We start from the raw sequence: 10974 nt of genomic DNA, 5'->3' as shown, positions 1-10974 counted from the left end.
ACACATAGTAGGTTCCAAAGAAACAAACCAATACACGTCAGAGACATCATACAATTATCAATCAGGTTGAAAACAAGCAAATTGTTCATCCTAGCATGCATAGGCTCTAATACATTTATTATTAATGAAACCCAACTTGTAACGTTGCCCGTCCTGTTCGGGTCGTTCAAGTACAAACCATTCATCATTAGATAATTCCAACTTGTAACGTTGCCCGTCCTGTTCGGGTCGTTCAAGTACAAATTCAAATGTTTTTGGAGGAGTACACTTGGGAGAGCTAATCCCAAGGCAACCACCGACCTAAGACGTTGCCCGTCCTGTTCGGGTCGCTAAAGGCTAAAGTATGCATACCCCCATGGTGACCGTAATAATCCAAAACTGTCATGGGAACAATAATTATAATAATCCAAACCAATCGTTAACCCCTTTGGGTAACATAACCAAACGTCAACCCCTTTGGGTGACAAACACATAAATTCTAAATTTTCAATTAATTTCTTTCAAATTATTTGAGGTGTCTAATCCTTATGTGATTTACAAAGCCTCGATTAGAAATGAAACAACACTACTTGCACAACCACATAAACAGTATGGTCTAAGCGCTGCAACCAAACAACGTTTAAGCACGATAAGAATTTCGCCCTCTTATGAATCGAGGTCCTAAATAACACACACACAAAACGATCACGTATTAGAACGTGTTTACACATTTAATCCACTCCATACTACTAAGATATTACTAAGACTTGATAATTTTAAATGTTTTCATCCAATTTTCAATGATTCCAAATTTAATTTCTGACCAGAAACTTTATTGGCCATTTCGGACAGTTTAGAAAATTCAAATGAAAAATCCGACTTCACCACTGCGTCCGGAATGCATCAATTACCTTGGGTACCAAATTTCATAATTTCTAACATCCGATTACTATTTTTAATTATTTCAAGCGTTTAACGGGTTTTTTTTAACGCATCGGATACATAAACCAACAACGGAACCCGACTAACGTTTCCGGATCGGCACCAATGCCGAGGCAGCAGCTGCTGTCCAACACTCCCATTATATTATTATTATTATTATTATTATTATTATTATTATTATATATATTCATTATTCAAATTACTAACTCTTTTAATCTCACGACCAAAATAATCTAACAAGACCAATATCACAATGACTACAATAAAACAAACAAGACAAATTTTTCTATCACACAACCACTTGATAATTCCACATATATATTATTTCACAAAACCCCGTTCAACAAAACATAAGAGTCATCAAATAAAAGAAATATGTCCATCCACAAGATCTTTCAAGAGACTTTAAAACATTTCACAAACTATGATAATTAAATTAAATACTTAATTCTCTTAACAAATTATAATTCTTGTAGAGAATCATAAACCAAATCATCCTTTTTAAATTAAGACATATATAAATTCACATTCCTTCAAGCAAATCAAATTTTGTTAATGGATTTATATATTCTTGGATGACTACACTACTTGATCCATACTATTTAAATTCCTACTAACAAATTGTAATTTAGTTAGAGAAATATAAATCATAAAAGAATTTATTTAAATATCAATATAAACTTAATTCTTATAATAATTTAAACATTGTTAAAGAATATAAATCAAGAAACATAACTTAATCCTTTTAACAAAATTAAAGTTTATTAAAGGATTATTAGAGAAAATTATATATATATAAAAAAAAATATACTCAATCCTCCAAAAAGTCGATATCATCATACACAAAGATAAATATATACATATAATTCACCTTAGAAATCTTGTATATAAAATTTTTTTCTTAATTAACAATTCAATTAACTTACCCCTTAGATCAAAAGATTGAATTGAACAAACCAAATTTTTTTTTTCTTTGTGAAAACCGAAACCAAGAGCAAGGGAAGGAAAAAATTTTTCTGATTTTTGTGATCAATTTTGGGGATTAAGAATGTGAAGACTTCAATTGAGGTTTAAAGGATTAATAGGAATTATTAATCACTTATTGTGCCATAAAACCCAATTATGAGAGGAGTTACAAAACTCCTCCCATTCCCTATACTCAACTGGCTACCCCCTTCCCATTCCCTCCTTAATTTTTTTTTGTTAATTAATTAATTAATTGAGTAATTATTATATTATTGTTAAAACAGAAAAGAAACGTCACGCGATAAAACTCGTTACCGTTAAAATTTAAACTTACTTCGTTTCTTATAATTAACCATGTAAAATAACATAATTCAATATTACGTATTTATTTTATTTTGTTATACTTTATTTTATTATATTTTATTTATTTTTTAAATCCGATAAATTACGGGGTGTTATAATAAATTAATAATATATATATTATATAAATTCAACGATCTTCAAAAAAAAATATAGAGAGAAAATAGAGCAAATTAATAACACCTATTATGGGATTTCTTTGTTTTTTCATTTTTAAAAATAACGTAAACACATACCAATGCACTTTTATTTTTAAAAAAACACAAAATTAAATCAAATTTGCTACCTTTAAAAATTCCAAGCTATTTTCAAAATGCACATTCCATCAAAACAATTTGGCAGGAAAGATTCAAACCAAACACATGCAAGAATCACATAGTTGAACAGCTAGCTAATTCTTTTGTTTAGTTAGAGACTATAGTCTCGAGGGCCGTTTGGTTGTTACAAAATAACAGACCCAATAAATATAGTTGGAAAACAAATTTTTTAGGAATTCCAATTAGCATATGGGTATGTATAGTGATGAGTTTGGTTACAAGTTTACCAAAATATCTTAAATATTTTTATCTTTTAATTACTTTTTCTAGGATCTTCTATTAAATTATCTTAGATATTTTCATTTTTTAATTCTTTAGTTTAGATGTTTTTAGGTTTAATTAAAATTCTAGATTTTTCTAGATTAATTTAACACTCCCCCTATTTTGAAAAATCTTGAACTCTGAGTTGTCTTCAGAACTCGATAAATCTATCAGTTGATATGGGTTTTTTTGAAAATGTCTGCGAGCTGCTCCCCTGTCTTGCAGAATTGTAGTTCGATCTCTTTCTTGTCTACTAACTCACGAATTTAGTGATGTCGTATCTCGATGTGTTTTGATCTGCTATGAAACACTGGATTCTTCATCATTGCTATTGTTGACATGTTGTCGCAGAACATTGTAGTTGGTGTCTCTTGCTTATGTTGTAGATCGATTAATATCCTTCTGAGCCAGACTACTTCACATGCTGCACTTGTTGCTGCAATGTACTCTGCTTCTGCTGATGATAAAGCTACTGTCGCTTGTTTTTTTTGATGACCATGAGACCACCTTGTTCCTAAGCTGAAATATGTACCCGCTTGTACTTTTTCTATCATCCACGCTTCCAGCCTAGTCGCTATCGGTGTATCCTGTGAGCTTGAAATCTTTCTCAGTTTCGTACATGATCCCATAGCTTTTCGTTCCCTTAATGTATCTGAGAATCCTCTTTGCTGCTGTTAGATGATCCTTGCTCGGTTCACTCATGAACCTGGATACGATGCTATGAGATAAATAAGTAAGCCGACCAAGCTTCGATGCATTGCTTCGTCGAATTTTGGTTTGCCATCGTACTGTGATAACTTCTCACTAATTGCCATTGGTGTAGCCAGCGGTTTACATTCACCCATGTTGAATTTCTTGAGAAGGTCTTCTGCATATTTCTTTTGTGATAGAAATATTCTTCCTGGGATTTGTTTGATTTGTATGCCAAGGAAGTATTTCATTGTACCAAGGTCTGTCTTTTTAAATTCTTCGATCATTGTTGGATGTGTGCCTGTATAGATTAGATCATTCACATACAGGCATAAAATGAGAAAGTTTTTACCTTGTGTCTTGATGTATAGTGAAGGTTCACTTGGATTCTTGATGAAACCATGCTGGAGAACATAATCGTCGATGTTGCTGTTCCACGCTAGGGGTGCTTGTTTGAGTCCGTACAGAGCTTTTCGAAGGCGGGATACTTTGTCTTCTTTGCCTTTGATGACGTATCCCTGCGGTTGCTCGACGTACACTTCTTCTTCGAGTTCTCCATTTAGAAATGCTGATTTGACATCGAGCTGAAAGACTGGTAGCTGATGTTGTGTTGCTAATGCCAGGACTGTTCTGATTGTCTCCATGTGGAAAACTGAAGCATATGTTTCGTTGAAGTCGATTACTGGTTGTTGCGCATATCCCTTTGCTACGAGCCTTGCTTTGTACTTGTTGATGGAGCCATCATTGTTATGTTTCATCTTGTAGACCCACTTGAGTGCGCTGACTTCCTTGTCTTGTGGTTTGTCTACAAGTTCCCATGTGTGATTCTTCTCGATCATTTTGATTTCTTCGTTCATAGCCTCAATCCATGTTTCTTCTTGTGCTGCTTCTTGAAATGTTTGTGACTCACTAGAGAAGAGAGCCATCATTGCTTGGTCACAATGGTAATCTTGTAGCCATGATGGCGGTTGTCGATCTCGTGTTGATCTTCGAGCTTCTTGATGTTGAAGAGTTGAACGTGATGTTTGGTTTCTTGAGCTTGGGGATGATCTTGTACTTCCAGGTGTGCTTGGACTCGGAGATGATGGGTTTGTTGGTTGGTCTGCTTCGTCTTCTTCACTTGCATCTCTTGGGAGAGTATCTCCTTCGCGAGCATCAATTTCTTTTTCTTTTCACGTCCATTCGGCTGCTTCGTTAATAATTACGTCTCTAGAGATGATTAATTCTTTAGATTCAGGCTTGTTATAACGCCCGAATTTCCTCCCGCAGGGGTGTTACACTTGTAGAGCCGATATCCTTTTGTTTCGTGACTGTATCCAATGAATATGCATTTTTCTCCCTTCTCATCGAGCTTTTCCCGATTCCGGAACACTTTTAGGTTCTCTACTCTTGGATTTCTCTTGTGCCAAGCTTCATATGGTGTTAAATCCTTAACTGCTTTTGTGGGAGATCTATTGAGGATATATACTGCCGTGTGAATAGTTTCGGCCCAGTATCTTTTGGGTAGATGTTTACCCTGCATCATGCTACAGGCCATCTATGCTATAGTGCGGTTTTTCATTTCTGCGACACCATTTTGTTGAGGTGTATGTCTTACTGGAAGTTCTCTTTTAATTCCATGCTTCTTACAGAAGCTGTTGAATTCATTGGTTGTAAATTCTCCGCCATGATCCGTTCTAAGAATCTTAAGAGAATGCCCATTTTGATTTTCTCTGAGGGCTTTGAATTGCATGAAGTTGGAAAAAGCTTCTGATTTTTTTTTCTCTAGGAAATATACTCACATCATGTGGGAGTAGTCATCTACAAACAAAAGAAAATATCTTTTTCCACTGAGAGACAGATTCTTGATAGAACCTCAAATATTTGCATGAACAAGCTTTAGAGGAGCCTTGGCCCTCCAAGATGCGGTAGGAAATGGCAATCTGTGCATCTTGCCATACTTCATGCCTTGGCAAATTTTTCTTTCATTTTTTATTGATGGTAGTCTAATTACCATTTCTTTTTGTTTTAATAGTTTTAGACTGTTAAAATTTAGATGTCCGAATCTCAAATGCCATCAGGTAGATTCATCATTTATTGAGATTAAAGCCAACTTTTCTTCAAATTCCATTGTTGGAAGATTGAACATATATTAAATTTCAGCACAAACAAACTTTAAACGATCGTCATTTCTTGTTCGGTTATCGGAGTTGGGCATGTAATATATCATTGGAAAGATCTTGAAGTCTAGGTTCTAATGCCGTAAATATTGCAGTAATGTGATTTTCCTATCAAAAGTTTCGGCCAAAAGAGTGATTATGTATCAAATTTCAACACAAAACGTGTGATTATGTTTATTTTCCGATTTTAAAAAATTATTTTCTTTTTTAAATTAATAATTTTTATTTTAATTTAATAATTATTAATAAATTTAGTTTAGTAGTAATAATGGTTGATTTTATAATTAAAAATAAATTTAAGAACATTTTAGTAATTTTATTATAAAGGGGTGGCAATGTAATAAAAAAATGGCAAAATTAAAGGATTGAGATATTTTTGGAGTATAAATAACAACTACTCTCTCCTATCACTATCAGTCCCTATGAGATCTAATCAATAGCAAATGGTGTAAAGAATAAGTAGAGGTGTTCATTCGGTTGATCGGGTCGGTTTCGGACGGGTGTTATTCGGTTCGGTTGTATTTCGGATCGGTTATTTTTCGGCTGTGTGTTACAACGGGTCGCACTCGGGTCGAGTCGGTTAGTCACGGTTCGGTTGGAGATCGGTTATTCAAGCTATCGGGTTTGCATCAGTTCGGTGTCGGTTGAAGTTCGTGTCGAGTGTCAATCGGTCTCGGGTTGTCATCGATTACTAAGTGGTTCGGTTTTTTCGGGTACAGATCGGGTTCGAGCTTTATTTTTCGAGTAGTTATCGGTTACGGACAACTATCGATCGGGTCAATATCGAAATAAGTTAATAGTCGGGTTTTTAATTGATGTATGCTCATTTTATGGCAGATCAATTTATTTCAATTAGTTTATATATATATATATATATATATATATATATATATATATATATATATATATATATATATATATATATATATATATATATATATATATATATATATATATATATATATATATATATATATATATATATATATATATATATATATATATATATATATATATATATATATATATATATATATATATATATATATATATATATATATATATATATATATATGAGACTTTTATTTAATGATGCATCATGTTGCTACTTTTGATAATTGGTTGAATATTAAAACTCAATAATCGAAACTCGATTTGTTTGAATGAATAAGAATAATCTAAACTATCTCGTAGACTATTAGTTGCGTACTTAGACTTATTAGCGTTATTGTCTTATTGAGTATTCTAAAGTATAAACTAATAGTCTCTCCAATTCAGAGTAATTATCTCGATTTCTTTTTAGGCTTGTAATTAACCTATTAGAAATTTAGAATATATTACTAGAGGAGAATTTATGCAAATTCCAAATGAGACATTTGTTTTTTAATTAGAGGGAGTATAAGCTATTAGAATATACATTACTCTATTACACTAATAATCGATTGTATTTCTAAGTTTGATAATTGAAACTTATTATATATAATAAAGTGAATTAGATATATCAAGTAATTATAACCATTTTATATGATATTATGTATTTATACTTATTAGTGACCATGAATATTACACTAATAATTGATCGTATATTCGTATTTAATTTAAAGCTTAATAATGTTTGGAACTATATCTATTGGAGTAAATAAAACTAATACAAACTATCTTATAGAGTTATACTTATAGAGTTATAGTTATAGACTTATAGACTATCATTGACATTTGACAGTTAACTCAATGTTATTACTTATTACTATTAGTTATTAGTTATTATTGATCTTGAATACTCTAAACTCTAAAGTAATTTATAGGCTATTATTAATAATCGATCGTAATTCAAAGTTCACTTATCATAATTCGATCTATTATAGATTATAGTAAATGAAACTAGTGTAGTACTCCACCTTTTTTTTTACTTTGAATTAAATAGCCTAAATTATGTAATTTGACCAAATTCAATAATAAAAATATTTAATATTTGATATAAAATATTTATATTACTCAAATAAATTATTTTAGATATAATCATATAATTGTCCAATTTGATGATAAAATGTTATTGGTTATATTGATAGCACACGGATAACGGGTTTAAGCCGTTGGATTTATAATGGTAATATCATATCAGTGGTCAAGATTGTGCCACGTCGCCGGATGAAAAAGGGATTTGATGTATTTTCCTCATCCTGAAAGTGAATCTGATACAATACCTTATTTCCCAATTCCCGCTCAACTAAACCCTAACCCAACTCTCTCTTCTTCATCCTCTCACTGAAACCGGCGGCCCTCTTTCAATCCCATCCGTTCTCCTCCAATCCGGCTGGTAGAACACGTTCACACTTCACCGTTCTCCTCCAATTTACAATACACTTCACACTCTCACGGCCCAAATACCCAACAATCTTAAGGCAGTCGAAGAAACCCTAGTTTCTTCACCTTCACCGTCATAGCCGCACACACTGATTGAGTTTTGCTTTGAGTAAATTGCTTTGAGTAAATTGATGAGGAGGCTGTGAACTTGATTAAATTTGGTGAAGGAAGGTAAGGGCTTATGCTATTGTCTTTGAAAGTTATATTCATTGGGGTCATTTTTTACTTTCTTGGCATGCTTGAAGTCTGTATTTATGAAGATTTAGTTCAATTGTCTTCTGTATGCAACCTTATCTGCTTTGGAAGGAGCCCCATCGTGTAATTGAAGTCTGTATTTATGAAAGTTTAATTTCTGTATGCAATTCTCTTCTGTCATAGAAGTGCCTTTTTGTTTTGCAGTGTGAATTGTAGTTGTTATTCTTAATGGTAAGTACACACTTAGACATAGTTGATAGTTATGTATATCTTTATTGAGAATCATTTGTGTATAATGATGATGATGTTTGAGATTTGTTATAGTTGGTTAGGTTCACATAAGGATATAAACACTCAAATAAAATCTTAGATAGTAATGGATACTTCTAATAAGGATAACTGTGAATCTGTGATATAAATTCATAGAAAGGGGATTTTAATTTAACCAGCCTTCAAGCTCTCAAGATGCAATAAGGATGCTTGAATTTTATGTTATCTTTGGTTTATCGCTGGATTAATTTCTTATCGTTGGTTTATCGCTGGATTATTTGATGTTGCACTTATTGTTTCGCACATTTCTTCAATTTCAGCGTCATGAAATCCAATCCATCTTATACCAAATGCCATTGATGTATTCAAAACTGACCTAAGGACTTGCAATTTACCCAACCAAATGTGTTCCTAATTATGAATAACATTGCAAGCTTCTTCCATGTACATGAACTTACTTTTTCCATATTATTACTTTTTAGGTTTTAGTCTGAATGTTTGATTAATGCTTATGGGTTTTGATAGTGACTTTTGCATCTGTTTTCTTGTTTGGGTTAAAATTGTAAGTTTTTGTATAGAAAACGGCTGATATTCATGGTTAGCTTTATCAAATGGACCCCTGTAAGTTGTTCATATGTTGTTCCTATGTTGAAATGGTTGCAACTGTCAAGTTTTTGTAAGTTGTTCATCTGTTGAACCCTTGTTTTGGTGTTTTTAGTTAGCTTTATCAAATGGACCAAAATTGGCATCATTTTCTTTGTTATTGGTCATACCACTATGGTTTTTGCTTCAAAATTCACAATCATATATTGGATCTGAATATTCTAACGTAAATGTTTTTGCTTCTATCGGACACAATTTTCACAGTATCACGAAGAAACAAATTTGTTGATGATGGATCAAGGAGAGCTGTGATCTGCTCATTGTACTGAAAAAATATTCAAATATTGTTGGTGTCATTCCTCTATGGGAACTACGCGTAAACTCATCGGACCATACCCAGGATTCGGAGGCTTACTTGCACTCTTAGTTGGTGTAGTCTGAGTTGAAGTAGTCTCAGAATACCCGCTATAAGTCCTCCAAGCAGTTTTTCTTTGTCACTCATTTTTAATAGCTTATTATTCAGAGAAGTATAAGATAGTTTGTAATTGTATTAGTAATCTTGAATACATATTAATGTATAATTTTGTTCAAACAATGTTCAATACTTCTTTTGAAATTAGAAGATAGGATTAAATTTGTTCAATCTCTAATTCTTAATTGTAGGAAGATGAATTTTAATGAGGCAAATGAAGCTAATGGTTTTCAATTTGACAATATTTCGAACACGGGTAATTTGTTAATCTAATGGTTCAAGTACCTTATATGTTGTGTACTTTATCATTCTTTTGCATTGTGTTCAATATTGAGATAAATTACTAGCATGTGTATTATTTTTGTTGAAATTAACAGCGTTTGAAGAGTTACAAACTAGTGTATCCACTCCAAGGAATGTGAACCCGAACCCTAGACAAGTTGTCCAATGTCCTATTCGTCCACCAAAGCGTGCAAAAACTAGTAGAGGAAGAGGTGGAATTTCTTTAGCTGGAGGTCGAAGGATGATTAGGTTTAGAGATTTTGTATCTCAGTTGGAAAAACCTTCTTCGCTGAAATTGTGGTTGGATGTTGTAACGAGATGGAACTCTACATACTTAATGTTGAAGCGAGCTCTTGACTATAGAGTTGCGGTGAATCGCTTTGGTAGTACTGAGCCTGACTACACCTTAAAGCTCACTGATCGTGAGTGGGAATCTGTTGAAAACATGGCTTCTATTCTTCAACCTTTCTATGAAATGACCAATCTTTTTTCTGGGTCAGATTATCCCACTGCAAATCTGTATTTTGAACAAGTTTGTAAGGCAAAGTACCACCTACGACGTGCTTGTGAAAGTGAGGATACCTGCATTAGAGGGATGAGAAATGAGATGTTTGAGAAGTTAGAGAAATATTGGGGCGAGTCCTCTTTAATTTTGTCTATTGCTGCGGTGTTTGACCCTAGGCATAAGATTCCATTTCTAAAACATCATTTTAGAAAGGTTTATCAATCTGAGGATGAGGTTTATCAACAAATTGTGAGGGTTCGCTCTGGACTTGTCAATATTTTCAATGATTACAAGTCTACAATTACTTTATCGACTAAAACTCATCAAGCTTCTACTTCTGAAAATGTCGCATTAGTTGGTTCATGCTCTCGTGATTCTGATGGCTATGAGGTATGTATTATTTAATTTTAAACTCCTTTTAACAATATATTTATTATTATTACTATTAATAAGTTTCATATGTTTTATTGTTTGTTTACAGAGTTTTGAAAGTTCTCAAGAACTACTTTTTTCTTCAAATATTTTATCGGAAGTGGAAAAATACCTTGAATCACCTTTGCACATGCATGGTGATTCGAAGTTTGATATTTTGTTGTATTGGAAAGACCA

The sequence above is a fragment of the Amaranthus tricolor genome, chromosome 3, assembly GCF_026212465.1.
Source record: "Amaranthus tricolor cultivar Red isolate AtriRed21 chromosome 3, ASM2621246v1, whole genome shotgun sequence".
Classification (NCBI taxonomy): Eukaryota; Viridiplantae; Streptophyta; class Magnoliopsida; order Caryophyllales; family Amaranthaceae; genus Amaranthus; species Amaranthus tricolor.
Note: the sequence above shows the minus strand (reverse complement) of the source record.